The sequence below is a fragment of the Arachis hypogaea genome, chromosome 17, assembly GCF_003086295.3.
Source record: "Arachis hypogaea cultivar Tifrunner chromosome 17, arahy.Tifrunner.gnm2.J5K5, whole genome shotgun sequence".
Classification (NCBI taxonomy): domain Eukaryota; kingdom Viridiplantae; phylum Streptophyta; class Magnoliopsida; order Fabales; family Fabaceae; genus Arachis; species Arachis hypogaea.
The window spans coordinates 17,769,847-17,785,005 of NC_092052.1; the positions used below are offsets into that span (position 1 = coordinate 17,769,847).

The 15,159-nt window shown below is 37.3% G+C and overlaps 1 non-coding gene across 1 annotated transcript; it reads left to right on the forward strand.

The window, feature by feature from the left end:
• Positions 1 to 14,341: 14,341 nt before the first annotated feature.
• Positions 14,342 to 14,450, forward strand: LOC112767888 (small nucleolar RNA R71). Its single transcript, XR_003185328.1, has one exon. It is a non-coding gene; the product is annotated as a small nucleolar RNA R71 (small nucleolar RNA).
• The last annotated feature ends 709 nt before the right edge of the window (positions 14,451 to 15,159 follow it).

The window sequence follows — 15,159 nt, forward strand, 5'->3', positions numbered from 1 at the left end:
GTGCATAAAATAAATGCTTTACAAAAAAAATAAAATCTTTTGGAAAAAAAGGATGAAAAGCATAGGATGTCTTTAGTGAAATAAGAGATAGTGCATGCTCCAAAAAAGAAGGAAGGCTTAGGAATTAGATATGCGTTAGTGAAAAATTTGACTATTATTCGATGAGGATTATCCTCTTTAAAAGAAGATCATATGCTCTTACAACATCTTGGATCTAAACATAATGATTGCGTCACAAATACTAGTTTGAGAGGTTGGTACTTAGACAAATTTACGAAGTTTGCAATTCAAAAATGATCAAATTAAACATAAAATGATAAGGGGGACGGTGAAAGAAATAGGGGATAAAAACATAATTAGATATTGAAACGATATGTGGATACAAAATGAGAGAAAATGAACATCTTTATTCAATTGTTCTTGTGTCGAACCAACTAGAGTCATATATAGTAGAATGTGGTTTTTGGGATATATTAGTTTTGGTGTGAAATTTTTATTGGTGTATAGAATTATGGAAGTGGGAATTAGGGGTCTAGAAGAATTATGCAATGTCTTATTACGAGAAAGTATGGAAAACAATGTTAATTGTGAATTACTATATGAACAATGGATTAAGAAAGAAGCGTAAAATTAAAATAAAAAAAAATTAGATTATTTAATTTTAAATTTTAAAATTCAAAAAATTAGGATTAATATTTAAATTTATTTACATTATATACGATTATTCCTAATTTCACCATAATCTCTAACATACATCCTCATCGTCATTCTTTGGTCCTTACCGATGCCGCTGCAGCCTCCCTTTGTAGCAAAGGCCGATGAACTCTGCAGCCGCCCAATCAGAACATCAAGGCTTCCCCATGCTTACTTCAACGGACACGGGCATGGCCCCGGAGGTTGAGAGTTCCCAAAGTACGCACACGTGTTGTTGTATACCTTTGTCTTCCCAAACTGATCTAAGTACCACAGAAATTCTAGCACGTGCATGCCGCTGCAACGGGACAGTGTTAATGGTGGACGGTGATTCTTTAGATATTTCCCGAATGTATTCTAGTCACATTTCTTTTATTCATTCATCTCCTTCTTTTTCTATTTCAATGGTTAGTTTGTGATGGTCATTTTAGTAGGTGTGCAGATGGTTATTTTAAGGTTAAATTACACAGTTGGTCCCTATACTTTTAGTGAAATTGCAAATTGGTCCCTACACTTTAAAAGTTTGTAATTGGGTCCCTAAAGAGAATTAAAATTTGTAATTTAGTCCCCGCCGTTCAAAAAGTGTTTGATTTAACAGAATATTCTCAGCATATTCTCTATTTTAAACATGTGACCTGCACATGTTTGCAATAGGGACCAATTTACAACATTAGTAAAAGTATGGGGACCAACCGTGTAATTTAACCATTTGAAAATGACCAAAAATTTCTTAGGCTATCTGAATCCACCCCACCCCTCCCCAACTCTCTCACTCTTACTTTCTCACTTTTCAAAATGGCACCCTAACCCCAACGCTCTCTGTCTCTCACCTCGCCTCACCATCGTCGTGCCTCTCGCCTCCATCACCGCGCCAGATTCACTAATAAATTGAGTTGCTATTTTTGTGTTGATTTGTTGCTATTTTTTTTCTTAGACATTGAATTGTTCGCTTTGAGCATGCTTGGGATTGGAATTGTTCTCTTCCATTTATCGTCGGTGTTCAATATTGGGATTGGAAAAGAAGAAAAAGTTGTCGGATGAGAGAGGCGAGATGGAGGAAGGAGGCGAGACCCAACTCGTGAGCACAAATGCGGTGGATCCAGCATAGCGACGGTGAACTGAGGTGAGAGATAGAGAGTGGTGGGGTTGGGGTGTCGTTTTAGAAAGTGAGAAAGTGAGAGTGAGAGAGTTGAGAAGGGACGAGGTAGGTTCAGATAGCCTAGAGAGTTTTTGGTCTCTTCAAATGGTTAAATTACACAGTTGGTCCCCATACTTTCACTAAAATTACAAATTGGTCCCTGTTATCAAACATGTGCAGCTCACATGTTCAAAATAGAGAATATTCTAAAAATATTCTGTTAAATCAAACACTTTTTGAATGGTAGGGATTAAATTACAAATTTTAATTCTCTTTAGGGACCCAATTATAAACTTTTAAAGTGTAGGGACTAATTTGCAATTTCACCGAAAGTGTAGGGACTAATTGTGTAATTTAACCTTATTTTAATTCTTATGTAGATGATTATTTTGATTGGATTGGGTTTAGTTATATATAATTAAAATATGTTAGATGTTCAATTCATTAGGTATGCGGATGATTATTTTTATCCTTAAGTGGATGATTATTTTTAGTAGGGGTGAGGGACACTGTTGGCAGCGTGTGGCAAGCCAAGCACCGATAGTGAAGTGGGATAATTATTGATGAAGGTGGAGGTGGCAGCCGGACCGGTTGGGAAGGAAGAGGGTATGGAGTGAAATGCTTTGGTAAATTAGGGTTTGAGATGGTTATTTTTTTGGAATAATCAAGTGAAATTTTTTATTTAGGTAATTTGTGGAGTGTTTTTTATTTTGAGTAAAGTATCGTTTTTGTCCCCAATGTTTAGGGTATGTCCCAAAGTTGTCCCTAACATTTGAATCGTCATATTTAAGTCCCTAATGTTTTAAAATTGGCTCAATATTGTCCTGCCGTTAGGGATCTGTTAACGAAATTAACGGCGAAACAAAATTGAGATAATTTTGAAACGTTAGGAACATAAATAGGACGAAAACGTTGAAGACAAAAACGATATATAGAAATAAATTTTAATTTTATCCTTCAATAATATCAACTTTTTACGGTACATAGTTATTCAATTATTTTTAATCACATTTAAGTAAATTATACTTAATCACATTACTTTTATTCTAAAAAAATTTATATATAATTTTACTTTTAAAGATTTTTACCCTTAAACACTAAAGAATTTCGATACATTAGAAATAAAAGATACAATTTATACTTTATTGTATATATATCATTTATACTAGTCATTCTACAAATATTTTATGATGAGTAAAAATATTTAAGAGTAAAATTATAAAAAAAATAAATTTATTTAGAATAAAAGTAATGTGATTAAGTTTAATTTACTTAGATGTGGTTAAAAAATAATTGAATAACTATGTACCGTAAAAAATTGATATTATTGAAGGACAAAATTAAAATTTATTTTTATGTATTATTTTTATCTCCAATGTTTTCGTCCTATTTAAGTCCCTAACGTTTCAAAATCATCACAATTTTGTCCCACCGTCAATTCTGTTAACAGATCCCTAACGACAGGATAACATTGGGCCAATTTGGGAACATTGGAGGACTTAAATAGGGCAATTTAAACGTTAGGGACAATTTTGGAACTTATCCCGAATGTTGGAGGATAAAAACGATACTTTACTCTTTTATTTTTTCATATATTGGGATAAATCTGCAGCCCATTGTTCACATTGTTTAGATTTTTTATTGTCTTTCTAGCGGAGTTTGTTTTATTATTAAATTGTGTGGTTAGAATAGGCATGGCAACCGGTACCCACGGGATGGGAACATGCCCCCGCCCCCTACCCCGCCTCCATATTCAGTCCCCATCCCCGTCCTTGTCTCGTCTCCGCGACGGGTAACAGGGACTCCGTATCCGCCGGGGACCGGGACTCTACGGATATCCACGAATTTTTAAAAAATAAAAAAATAAAAGAAATTGAAAAAAATGAAAAAAAATTAAATAATCCTATGTTGTCATTACAAACATCATGTCCATAGTCTCCAAAGACATTAACAACAACTAACATTTAATATCAAATATATTTATAAAACAATCAAACTACTAAACATATCCAAAAACTACAAAACATAATTCATCACATTGTATAATCCTCAAGCTTTTTTTCATGAATATTGGTATTGATGGTAGATTTCGATTTGTTTGAATCCTACATAAAAAAGAACACAATCAAAAGTTAAAATCATAAAATAAATCAAGAATAAGTCAATAATATGAAAAAATAGTATTGTATATAATTTATTAGAAATCACAAAATCTCATAAATATAATTACATAAATAACAAGAAATCTCATAAATATAATCAAAGAAAATCTTAGAAATCACAGATCTCATAAATATAATCACACTAATAACAAGAAATCTCAGAAATATAATCACATTAATAACAAAAAATCACATTAAATCACAAAATTTCAGAACCAAAGGCACATAATCACATCAAAGTAAACGAAAATTAAAAAAAAAACCTTGACTTACCGAGAAGAGGCTCTGGACAGCAAGACGCTCTGGACGGCAGCGAGGAATAACACTGGTCGCAAGGAAGCTCTAGACGCAAGGGGACTCTAGCGGTGAGGAGGAACTTTGGCGGCAAAGAGGAACTCTGGCGATGACGAGGGAAAAGACGGCAACGCTTCTTCCTCAGCTAGGTCAGGCGGCAATGCCGGTCAGATAGGAGGTGGCAGACGACTGGGAGGTGATCACCGGTGAGAGGAGAGGGTAACAGTTTGTTCTTTGTTAAAGGTTGAGCCTTGAGAGACGCTGAGAAGAGGGAACCAAGGGAGGAGGGAGCCTCGAAGGGATTAGGGTTCTGCAGTAGGGCCTTCAACAATTCATTATATATATGATAGGGACATTTGAGTAATTTTATATATACAGAAAATAAATGGATCTTCATGGGGTAGGGACCTCTATCCCCACCTCCGCCCCGTATAATAAACGGGTCCCCGCCCCAGCCCCCACGGGTGAAAACTGCCCCTATATCCGGTCTTCGGCGGATAAATTTCTGCGGATACCCGTTTCGCTGGAGAATTTTGCCATGCCTAAGTTAGAAGGAGAGATGATAGGGTAATCTGAAAACATGATAAGTTTAGAAGTTACTTAGCAAAATCTTTAGTGTAGGTGGTACAAGATAGTATAATCCCATAAGAGTTTCAAGCTATAATTTCACGACCAAAGTGTGGAGAGGATTAGTTTCTTAAAAGATTAAGCTATTGGTATAGTTCGTGTTGGTGGGAAGAATTAGCAATTAGGATTGTTTGTGTAAAATGAAGATATTAAATCAAGAGCACAATAGATGCAATTTGTGTAATGCAACTGATGAGAATGGGGATCATCTATTTGTTGGATTTTTTTCTCTCCTTTGTGAGATCCAAGCCCAATTTTTTGGGAGTGTATTCTTGCACCCTTGTGTCTCTACCCTAATTAGATTTTTGGGGGTCAATTTTGAGAGTGAGAGAGTAGCCACAAAGTGAGAGAGAAGAGGGAAAACAAAATTCTCATTTTTATGCAAAGCAATAAATTTCAAATGGAATTTTTTCATTCATTCACCGTTGGATCGGCTTGAAATTTGAACTGTGTATTTCTCGCATCTTGTTCTTCATTTTGGATGGTGGAGATTCTAATTGAAAGTTTTTAGTGGGAGAAATTGGCTTCACAAGAGAGAAAATAGGTTTTCCAATTTTACACAGAGCAGCATTCTTTGAATAGCAGTTTCTCTTTCTTTCACCGTGAGATCGACGTGAACTTTGAACTATAGATTCTTCTTGTTTTGTTCTTCATTCTGAATGGTGGAGATTTTAATTGGAAGTTTGCAGAGGGAGAAATAGGCTTCGAACAACAACTTTGTTTTTTGGTATTTTTCAACTTCTTGCTTCTCATTTGTAAGCTTTGGTGCTTTGATATTTTGGCTGGTTATATGTACATTTTTGTACTTTGTTTGAGACTCTCTTATATCTTATTTGATTATAGTGGAGCTATTTCATTGGTCTGGACGACTCATGGTTTTTACCTCTCACATTGAGGGGGTTTCTCACGTTAAAATCTCGGTATGTTCTTGTTATTGCTTTACTTGCTATATTTGCTTGTTCATAGTTGCTGCCATATTGTATTGTGAGTGCTTCTATATTATTCTTGTGTTGGATATTGTGTCGTGAGTGCTTCAATATTAATCTTTCATACTGGGGGAGTTGATGCTTGATGTAGAGGCTCACACTTGAGGGAGAGATTGTTAATGTTGCAAGTGTAAGGAGGGTATGAAGTTAGTCCCACATCAAAGAAAGCAAGAAAGAGTGAGGAGTTTATAAGATGAAAGACCCATTAACTTACTACCTTAAGGTTTTAAGTTGGATGTGGTGTTTTCTCATCTTATATTCTCTCGCTTGATTCCTTCCCGAAGTCTCTCCAGTGGTCAAGAGCTCTCTACAGTTGGCCCAACATACCGGCATCAGAGCTTCTTAGTATTTTTCTGGGCTTGTGATTCTGTGAACAATGGAAGCTAATACTAATACTAGTAGGATGATCACTCTTAATGATTCTAATTATGATTTGTGAAAGTCAAAGATGGAAGATTTGCTTTATATTAAGAATTTTCATCAACCAGTTTTTAGTACAGAGAAGCAGGGTGTTGACAATAATGTGTTGAACCATATTATTGGAGAGACACATGCTCGAACCCTTTGGATTAAGCTTGAACAGTTGTATGCTCGGAAAACTGGGAATAACAAGATATTTTTTATAAAGCAGTTGTTGGCTTTGAAATATACAGATGGGACATCAATGACAGATCACTTGAATAACTTCCAAGGAATAATGAATCAGTTATCTTCTATGGGTATCAAATTTGATGAAGAGGTTCAAGGATTGTTACTTCTTGACTCCTTACTAGACTCGTGGGAAATTCTTAGAATGTCATTGTCCAATTCTGCTCCTGATGGTGTAATCTTTATGGATCTTACCAAGAGCAGTATTTTGAATGAAGAAATGAGAAGAAAGTCACAAGGTACATCGATTACACATTCAGATGTTCTTGTTTCTGATTCTAGGAGGAGAAACAAAAGTTGAGGTCCTAAAAGTAGATATCAAAGCAGAAGCAAGTCTCGAGGAAAGTATAAAAATATTGAATGTCATCATTGTGGTCAAAAGGGACATGTGAAGAAATTTTGTTGGCAGCTAAAGAAGGAGAAAGCTAAGGCAAGTAAAGACAAGAGCAAAAATAAAGATGATGATAGCAATGAAGACAAGGTTAATGTAACTCATGATGATTTTCTTGTTGTTGAGGAGTTTGAATCTGTTAACCTTATTAATAATAGCAATAGCTGGGTGATTGATAGTGGTGCTTCTATTCATGTTACATCTAGGAGGGATTTGTTTACATCTTATACTCCTGGTGATTTTGATAATGTGAAAATAGCTCATCAAACTGTTGCAAAATGTGCCAGTGTTGGACAAGTTTGCTTAAAAACCTCCAATGGTACCAAGTTAACTTTGAAACGTGTGAAGCATATTCCAGATATTTGGTTAAACTTACTTTTTGTTGGTAAGTTGTATGATGAAGACTTGGATAGTTCATTCTTTCGTGATAGTTGGAAGCTCACCAAGGGTTCCATGGTCGTTGCTAGAGGTACACGACACTCTACTCTTTATTTAACTCAAGCAAATATTGTGAAAGATGTTGTTAATGCTACTTAGTTTGTTGATGGAACTGATATATGGCATAAGAGATTATGTCATATGAGTGAGAAAGTGCAACCATTGCTTTGCTGGAAAACAAAACAGGATTTCTTTCAAGAGTTATCCACCTTCAAGGAAGCCGGAGATACTTGACTTGGTGCATTCTGATGTATGTGGGCCGATGAAGACAAGAACACTTGGAGAGTCTATCTATTTTGTAACCTTTATTGATGACTATTCTAGAAAACTATGGGTTTACACTTTGAAGACCAAAGATCAAGTTTTGAATGTGTTCAAGCAATTTCAAGCTTCTGTTGAAAGAGAAACTGGGAAGAAGTTGAAATGCATTCGTACTAATAATGGTGGTGAGTACTCAGGTCCATTTGATGCTTATTGTAAAGAGCATGGTATAAGACATCAGAAGACTCCTCCGAAGACTCCTCAGTTGAATGGCTTGGCTGAAAGAATGAATAGAACATTGGTTGAAAGAGTTAGGTGTTTGTTGCCATAGTCTGGATTGGCAAAATCCTTTTGGGGTGAAGTTTTGAGCACTGTTGTTCATGTCTTAAACCGGACACCATGTATTTCCTTGCAATTTGAAGTTCCAAAGAAGGTATGGTCAGGTAAAGATGTTTCTTATGATCATTTAAGAGTCTTTGGATGTAAAGCTTTTGTTCATATTCCCAAAGATGATAGATCTAAGCTTGATGTAAAGACTAGGCAGTGTATTTTTATTGGCTATGGCATGGATGAGTTTGGTTACAGGTTTTATGATCCTGTTAGCAAGAAGGTGATTCGGAGTAGAGATGTTATCTTTGTTGAAGACCAAACATTGAAGGATATTGATAATGCTGAGAAGCCAATGGTTCAGCCTAGTGATAATTTTTCTGACTTGGATATTACTCCCTCTATGCCTATGGTGGAAGATAGTAGAGTTAAAGCTCAAAATAATGAGCATGATACAAGTGTAGGTGAAGATGGAATAGTTGATCCGATTCTTGATGAAGTTGGTGATGATGATCCAAATGAACAACCAGCTTTGGAAATTTCTGCAAATGCACTCAGAAAGTCTACAAGAGAGAGGAAGCCTTCATCAAGGTACTCTCCACATGAGTTTGTTTTGTTGACTGATGGGGGAGAATCTGAATGCTTTGGAGATGCTATTAAAGATGAAAGCAAAACTCAATGGCTTGAAGAAATGAAGTCCTTGCTTAAGAATGATACCTATGAGTTGCTGAAGCTACCAAAGTGGTACCAGAGCCGATGGTTTAATCGGTCTGGTTTAAGGAGTATTCAAGGTGAAACATCAAAATTCTTCCTGGCAAAGGTGGTCCGGGCGGCGTGGCTAGCGGTGTGGTGCGGAGGTGTGATGGACGAATACTCATGGTGGAGGAGCTAGAAAGAGGGAGAGTTGATGCTTGATGTGGAGGCTCACACTTGAGGGAGAGATTGTTAATATTGTGGTGCGGTAATTTCTAACCACAAACTAACCGGCAACTGCACCGGATCGTACCAAGTAATACCTCAGGTGAGTGAGGGTCGATCTCACGAGGATTGATGGATTAAGCAACAATGGTTGATTAATTTACTTAGATAGACAAACAGAAAAGAGTGTTTCGGTATTCAAAAGCATTAAACAATAATTCAGAAATTTAACAAAGCAAGCAGTAAACAGGTTGTGAAATATGTATGGAGAAACAATTAAGGTTTCAGAGCTATCTATTTTTCGGATTGACTTTTCTTATTAATTTATTTTAATCATGCAAGATTTAATTCATGGCTAACTATATGTGACTAAACCCTAATTCCTTAGACCTTTCTAGTCTCCTCTAAAATTCATCAACCGCCAATTCCTTGGTCACTTAATTCCAATTAGAGGGTGAAGTTCAATTCTAGTTTATATGCCACAGAAATCCTAATTACCCAAATATAAGAGGATTATATGTCACGTATCCCGTTAAGTCCAGATAATTTGAAATTTAGGAGAATATGTTTTCAAGATTTTGTTCAAGTAAAGAGCTTTTCCAAGTTATACAAGAACTCAATTAGAAAGAGGGTCATACTTCCGTTCCACCCAAATTCATAAGATAAAGAACGAAAACAATTCTTAAATTATAAATCAGTACATGAATTAAAATAGAAAAATAATAGAATCAATCCATACAATCGACAGAGCTCCTAACCTTAACAGTGGAGGTTTAGTTGCTCATGATTCCGAGAGAAAATAAGGATTGTAAATTGGGCTGAGGTGGAATGAAAAGTGAACTAATGTTGGGATCCAATTCCCCCAGAAGAGAAGTTTCTTTTCTCTTTTATATCTAATCCTAAGGAATTTAAAAATCTATTTTCTAAAACTAAAATAATATCTTTTCCTATTTTAAAATAAAAATAAAGTTTAAATCAGAATTAATTAAATAATCAACGTTTTCTGCATTTTCTGCACTTGGCGCATGTCACACGTACGCATCGATGGTCTTCTTCGCATGTCACGCGTACGCGTCAGGTACGCGCATGCGTCGCTGTGCAAATCTCCAAATCACGCGCACGCGTCAGGCACGCGCACGCGTCGCTCCTCGCTGGTCATCTCCTTTAATTCTTATGCTGATTCCATTTGTGCAAGCTTTCTCTCCATCCTCTAAGCCAATCCTGCCCTATATAGTCTTCTTCTCTTTTTCTGCGGAAGCTCCATCAAATCCAACCAAATGCTACCTAAAATAAACAGAATTGCACAAGACTCAAAGTAGCATCCATAGTGGCTAAAAGATAATTAAATCTTGATTAAACTCAACAAATTAAATGCAAATTCACTAGGAAAAAATAGGAAAGATGCTCACACATGACAACACCAAACTTGAATTGTTGCTTGTCCTCAAGCAACTAAATCTAATACAAGGTTAAGATGTGAATTTACATGAGAAGTGAGAGTTCAATTATGCTCATGTCTCTTCTTAAAGTGGGATTTATCTATTGCAATTCTGAACAGTTTTGGCATCTCACTTTCCTTTGAGTCAGAGGAATGTCAATGTCATTTGGAATTAGAATCCGGATTATATTATGAATTCTTTGATCTTTATATTTCAGTTAAATCCTTGAACACAGCAAATTTTCTTTGATTCTCTTTTCTTTGGTGCTTTGCACCTTGAGCCTAGCCATGACTTTAAATGTTTTGTCTCAAGCTTCACTTGACACAGAAACACCACAAGCACTTAACTGAGAAACTCTCTTTAAGTTATGATATTCCTTTTAGTTACTCCCAGACAGTGGTGCTCAAAGCCTTTGGCATACTCTGTTAATTGCAATTGATCTCAACTCTAAATGTTTTGTCTCAAGGATTACTTGACACAAGAACACCACAAGCATATGACTGGGGAAACAACTCTTTGAGCTTTTAATAATGTCTGACCTCCCTAGTCATTGATGCTCAGAGCCTTAGACCTTGCTTTTATATCTCCTTTTTTTTTCTATTTTTTTTCTTTGCTGTTTCTTTTGCTTCAAGGATTAAACTTTTACTTATTGCAGAGACTTCATAATAGTTCTCTAAATTCTTGTTCCTTGTACATCAACATTCTTTGATTCAAATTCAAATATGCACTATTCATGTCATGCATTCAGAGTCATAGAAAATACCACCACATTTGAATAAATGAGACTACTCTAAAAATTAAACTCAATTTCTCATGCACTACATCTTTTCTTCTTTCTTTTTGATTTCAAGCTCAGTGGGCAATACATGAGGCACCTTTCAACAGTAAAGCAAATAACAGAAAATTTCAAAATAGTAGAACTAAACTAGAACTTAGGAATTTATCTAATAAAGGATCATGCAATAAACGAGACAAAATAGCAGAAAACCGGAACATAACATAGTAAGAACGGGAAGGAATATAGAACGAAAGGAACTCAACCACCTCAGTTATGTTGGTGGCCATCTCATTCCTCCGGCTATGCTCCTCAGTGAAGATGATTCGCCTCCCTTTGGTCCCATAGAAAAGCCGTAAGCGAAGCGACAACACCAAACTTAAAGGTTTGCTTATCCTCAAGCAAAGAAGAACTGAAAACAGAGAAGGATATAAAAAAAGACATAAAAAAATAGTATGATGAAAGAAGAATAAAAGGATAAAAGAACAAGAGAGAATTTAGGATTTGAAAATCAAAACTGGGCGGCACACTAGTGGAGTTGTGCGGCGCATGCGACGCGTAAGCGTCTGGCACGCGTACGCATGCCTCTGGTTTGTGCAAATCGCGCGAAAGTGGCCGCGCGCACACACAACTCTCTGTTCGCGTGGTCTGGGAACCAAAATTCTCATATGACGCGTGCGCGTCATTCACGCGCACGCGTGGATGGCCATTTGTGGAAAGGAAGCGCACGCGTCAGGGATGCGTACGCGTGATCAAGTTTGTGCCTCTAGAAAAATTCCAGCCCAAGCCATCACAACTCTCTACTCAAACACTCATTGACGCCGATTTTCAGGGTCACGGGTACGCGTGGACTGGTGAAAACGCAAGCGACGCGTACGCGTGGACTCGCTTGTGCGCAAGGCACGCCACCAGCACCACTGTTGCCCAACTCTCTATTCAATTTTTATTTTTCACGCACACACATATGACGCGTATGCGTCGTAAACGCTCGCACGTCGTGTGCTCATTTTTTTTCGAAGTGTTCGGTTCCTGTTATAAAATAGCTGCATGATCAGAACACACGTAAAACGAAAGAAAAACAGTAAAAACTCAATAAAAATAAAATAAATAAGAAAATCACTACTACAAAAAATAACTAAGGATACGAAATTATCGGGTTACTTCCCGACAAGCGTTTCTTTACCGTCACTAGCTTGACGGTCAGCTCCTCTAAGGAGGAGGATCATAGGGGCTCAGCTCTTCACCCCTTACTTTGAACTTCTTTCCTGTGTCTCCATAAAGTAGCTCAATATGCTCCAGAGAAAGGATTCACTTTACTGTATAAATCCACATTGGATTTCGAGTCAATACTACTTTCATTCCTGGGGAGAAATCTTCAGTGGGGATATTTTTGTTTTTCCATCCTCTGGGTACTTTCTTTTTAGGACCCTCTCCCTTGGTGGATGATGTATTCCCAACACCAAACTTAGGTTTGATGTCAGGGAGAAGTTTGTTGATTGTCACCAAGGGAGGTTTGAGCTGCAGATTCTGTGGTGCATCATCAGGGGTTTTTGAAGGTTTGGATCGATAAGCTTAGTCTGCATGCACCTCTCTTCTTCACCTGCTGAATGTATATCTTTGAAGACATGAAAGACCAGTTGCTCATTATGCACTCTAAGCACTAATTCATCTTCTTCCACATCAATCAGAGTTCTTCCAGTGGCTAGGAATGGTCTTCCTAGAATTACAGAGGCATTCTCATCCTCCACTGTGTCAAGAATCACAAAATCTACTGGGAGGAAGAACTTACCCACTTTGACCAAGATATTCTCCACTAATCTGTATGCAGGCTTCATAGATTTGTCTGCCATCTATAATGCTATCCTTGTGGGCTGTGCCTCTTGGATTTGCAGCTTCTTCATCACAGACAAGGGCATTAGATTTATGCTTGCCCCCAGATCACATAGGGCTTTCTCAAAGGTTGTGCTCCCAATGGTGCATGGAATTTGAAATCCCCGTGGAACTGGCATCTTCTTTGGCAAGTTATTCTGAATTATGGCACTACATTCCTTAGTCAAGACCACTGTCTCATCTCCCCTTAAAGGCTTTTTCTTTGACAACAGCTCCTTCATGAACTTGACATAGATAGGCATTTGTTCTAAAACCTCAGCAAAAGGAATATCGATTTGCAACTTTCTGAAGACTTCCAAGAACTTTGAAAACTGTTTGTCCTTGGTCTCCTTTTGAAATCTATGAGGATATGGCATTTTAGGCTTGTACTCAGGAGCCTTTGGCAATGTAGGATAAGTGTCAAGAGAGTCTGGGAATGGGTTGTCCGCACGCTTTGGAGGGGCGTGCTCTACTTTTTCCTTCTTCTCCTTTGTAGCTTTTTTTTCAACTGGCTCCTCATTAACTTGTACTTCCATACTTGTCACTTGTCCACTTATCAAGGTGATAGCCTTGCATTCCTCTCTTGGAATTAGAATGGTGTTACCAGGAAGGCTATTAGTGGTCCTCTGATCAATTGCATTAACTTTTGTGGCTATTTGACCCATCTGAATCTCCAAATTCTTGATTGATGCTCTGGTTTCCTTCATAAAACTCCTCATCATCTCCCAATTAGAATCTTCTTGGGATTTAGAATTTGCCTGCGGAGGTGGTTGTTGTTGATGAGATTGAAATTGGCGGTTATTGTGATTGTTCTGTTGGAAGCCGCCTTGAGAATTATTGTTGAAATTCTGATGTTTCTGAGGTTGGTCCCTCCACCCAAAATTTGGATGATTTCTCCACCCCTGATTGTAGGTCTGAGAATATGAATCATTGTTGGAATTTCTAGGACCACTCCTCATGTAATTGACCTGTTCAGAAGAGGATTGAGCATAATCATAATTATCATTTTGCACAAAATTATCTGTCATGTCATATGAGGTCTCTTGAGGTGGATTTTAGGTGTTGATAGCTGAGACTTGCATGCCACCCATCTGCTGAGTAAATAGATTTATTTGCTGAGACATAAGCTTGTTCTGAGCGAGAATAGCATTAAGAGCTTCTACTTCCATAACACCCTTCTTCTGAGGACCCTCAGAGTTCACAGGATTCCTGTTAGATGAGTATAAATATTGGTTACTAGCAACCAATTCAATCAGCTCAATAGTCTCCTCCGGTGTCTTCTTCTTGTGCAATGAACCACCTGCAGAATTATCTAAGCACATCTTGGACATTTCTCCCAAGCCTTCATAAAAGATGTCTAGTTGGGTCCATTTGGAGAACATGTCCGGAGGGCATTGCCTAGTCAGTAGCTTGTACCTCTCCCAAGCTTCATAAAGAGTTTCACCATCCTTCTGCCTAAAGGTCTGAACCTCCACCCTAAGTTTAGTCAGCTTCTTTGGTGGAAAAAATTTAGTAAGAAACTCAGTAACAACTTTGTCCCAAGTATCCAAACTCTACTTGGGTTGGGAATCTAACCATAGCTTTGCTCCATCCCTCAGAGTAAACGGGAAGAGCATGAGTTTGTACACCACAGGGTTCACTCCATTTGTCTTCACAGTATCACAAATCTGCAGAAAATTAGAGATAAATTGATTTGGGTCTTCGTGGGGAAGACCATGATACTGGCAGTTTTGTTGCACCAGGGTGACCAATTGTGGCTTCAACTCAAAGTTGTTCGCAGCTATAGGAGGCATCACAATGCTTTTTCCATAAAGATCTGCAGTAGGAGCAGAGTAAGAGCCAAGCACTCTCCTTTGTTGATCATTCCCATTCGGATTTTCCACATTGGCATTAACAGCATTATTAGGATCCATAGTGGATTCTGCAGCCTTGCAAACGTCGTCTGAAAGTTTTTTCAGGTTCAAGATCAAGGTCTAAGAGATGTTCCTTGTCTCTGTTCCTGTGCATAAACAAACGGAAAACAAAAAAAGATGAGAATCTCTACGTCAGAATGTAGAGAATTCCCAGTGAGGTAACCTGTGTAAAAGAAATAAAATAAAAGATACTAAAAAAAATAACTCTAAAATTCAAAAATTACTTATTAAAATAGAACAAAAAAATTTCGAAATTATTAGGCATATTAAATAAGAAAAA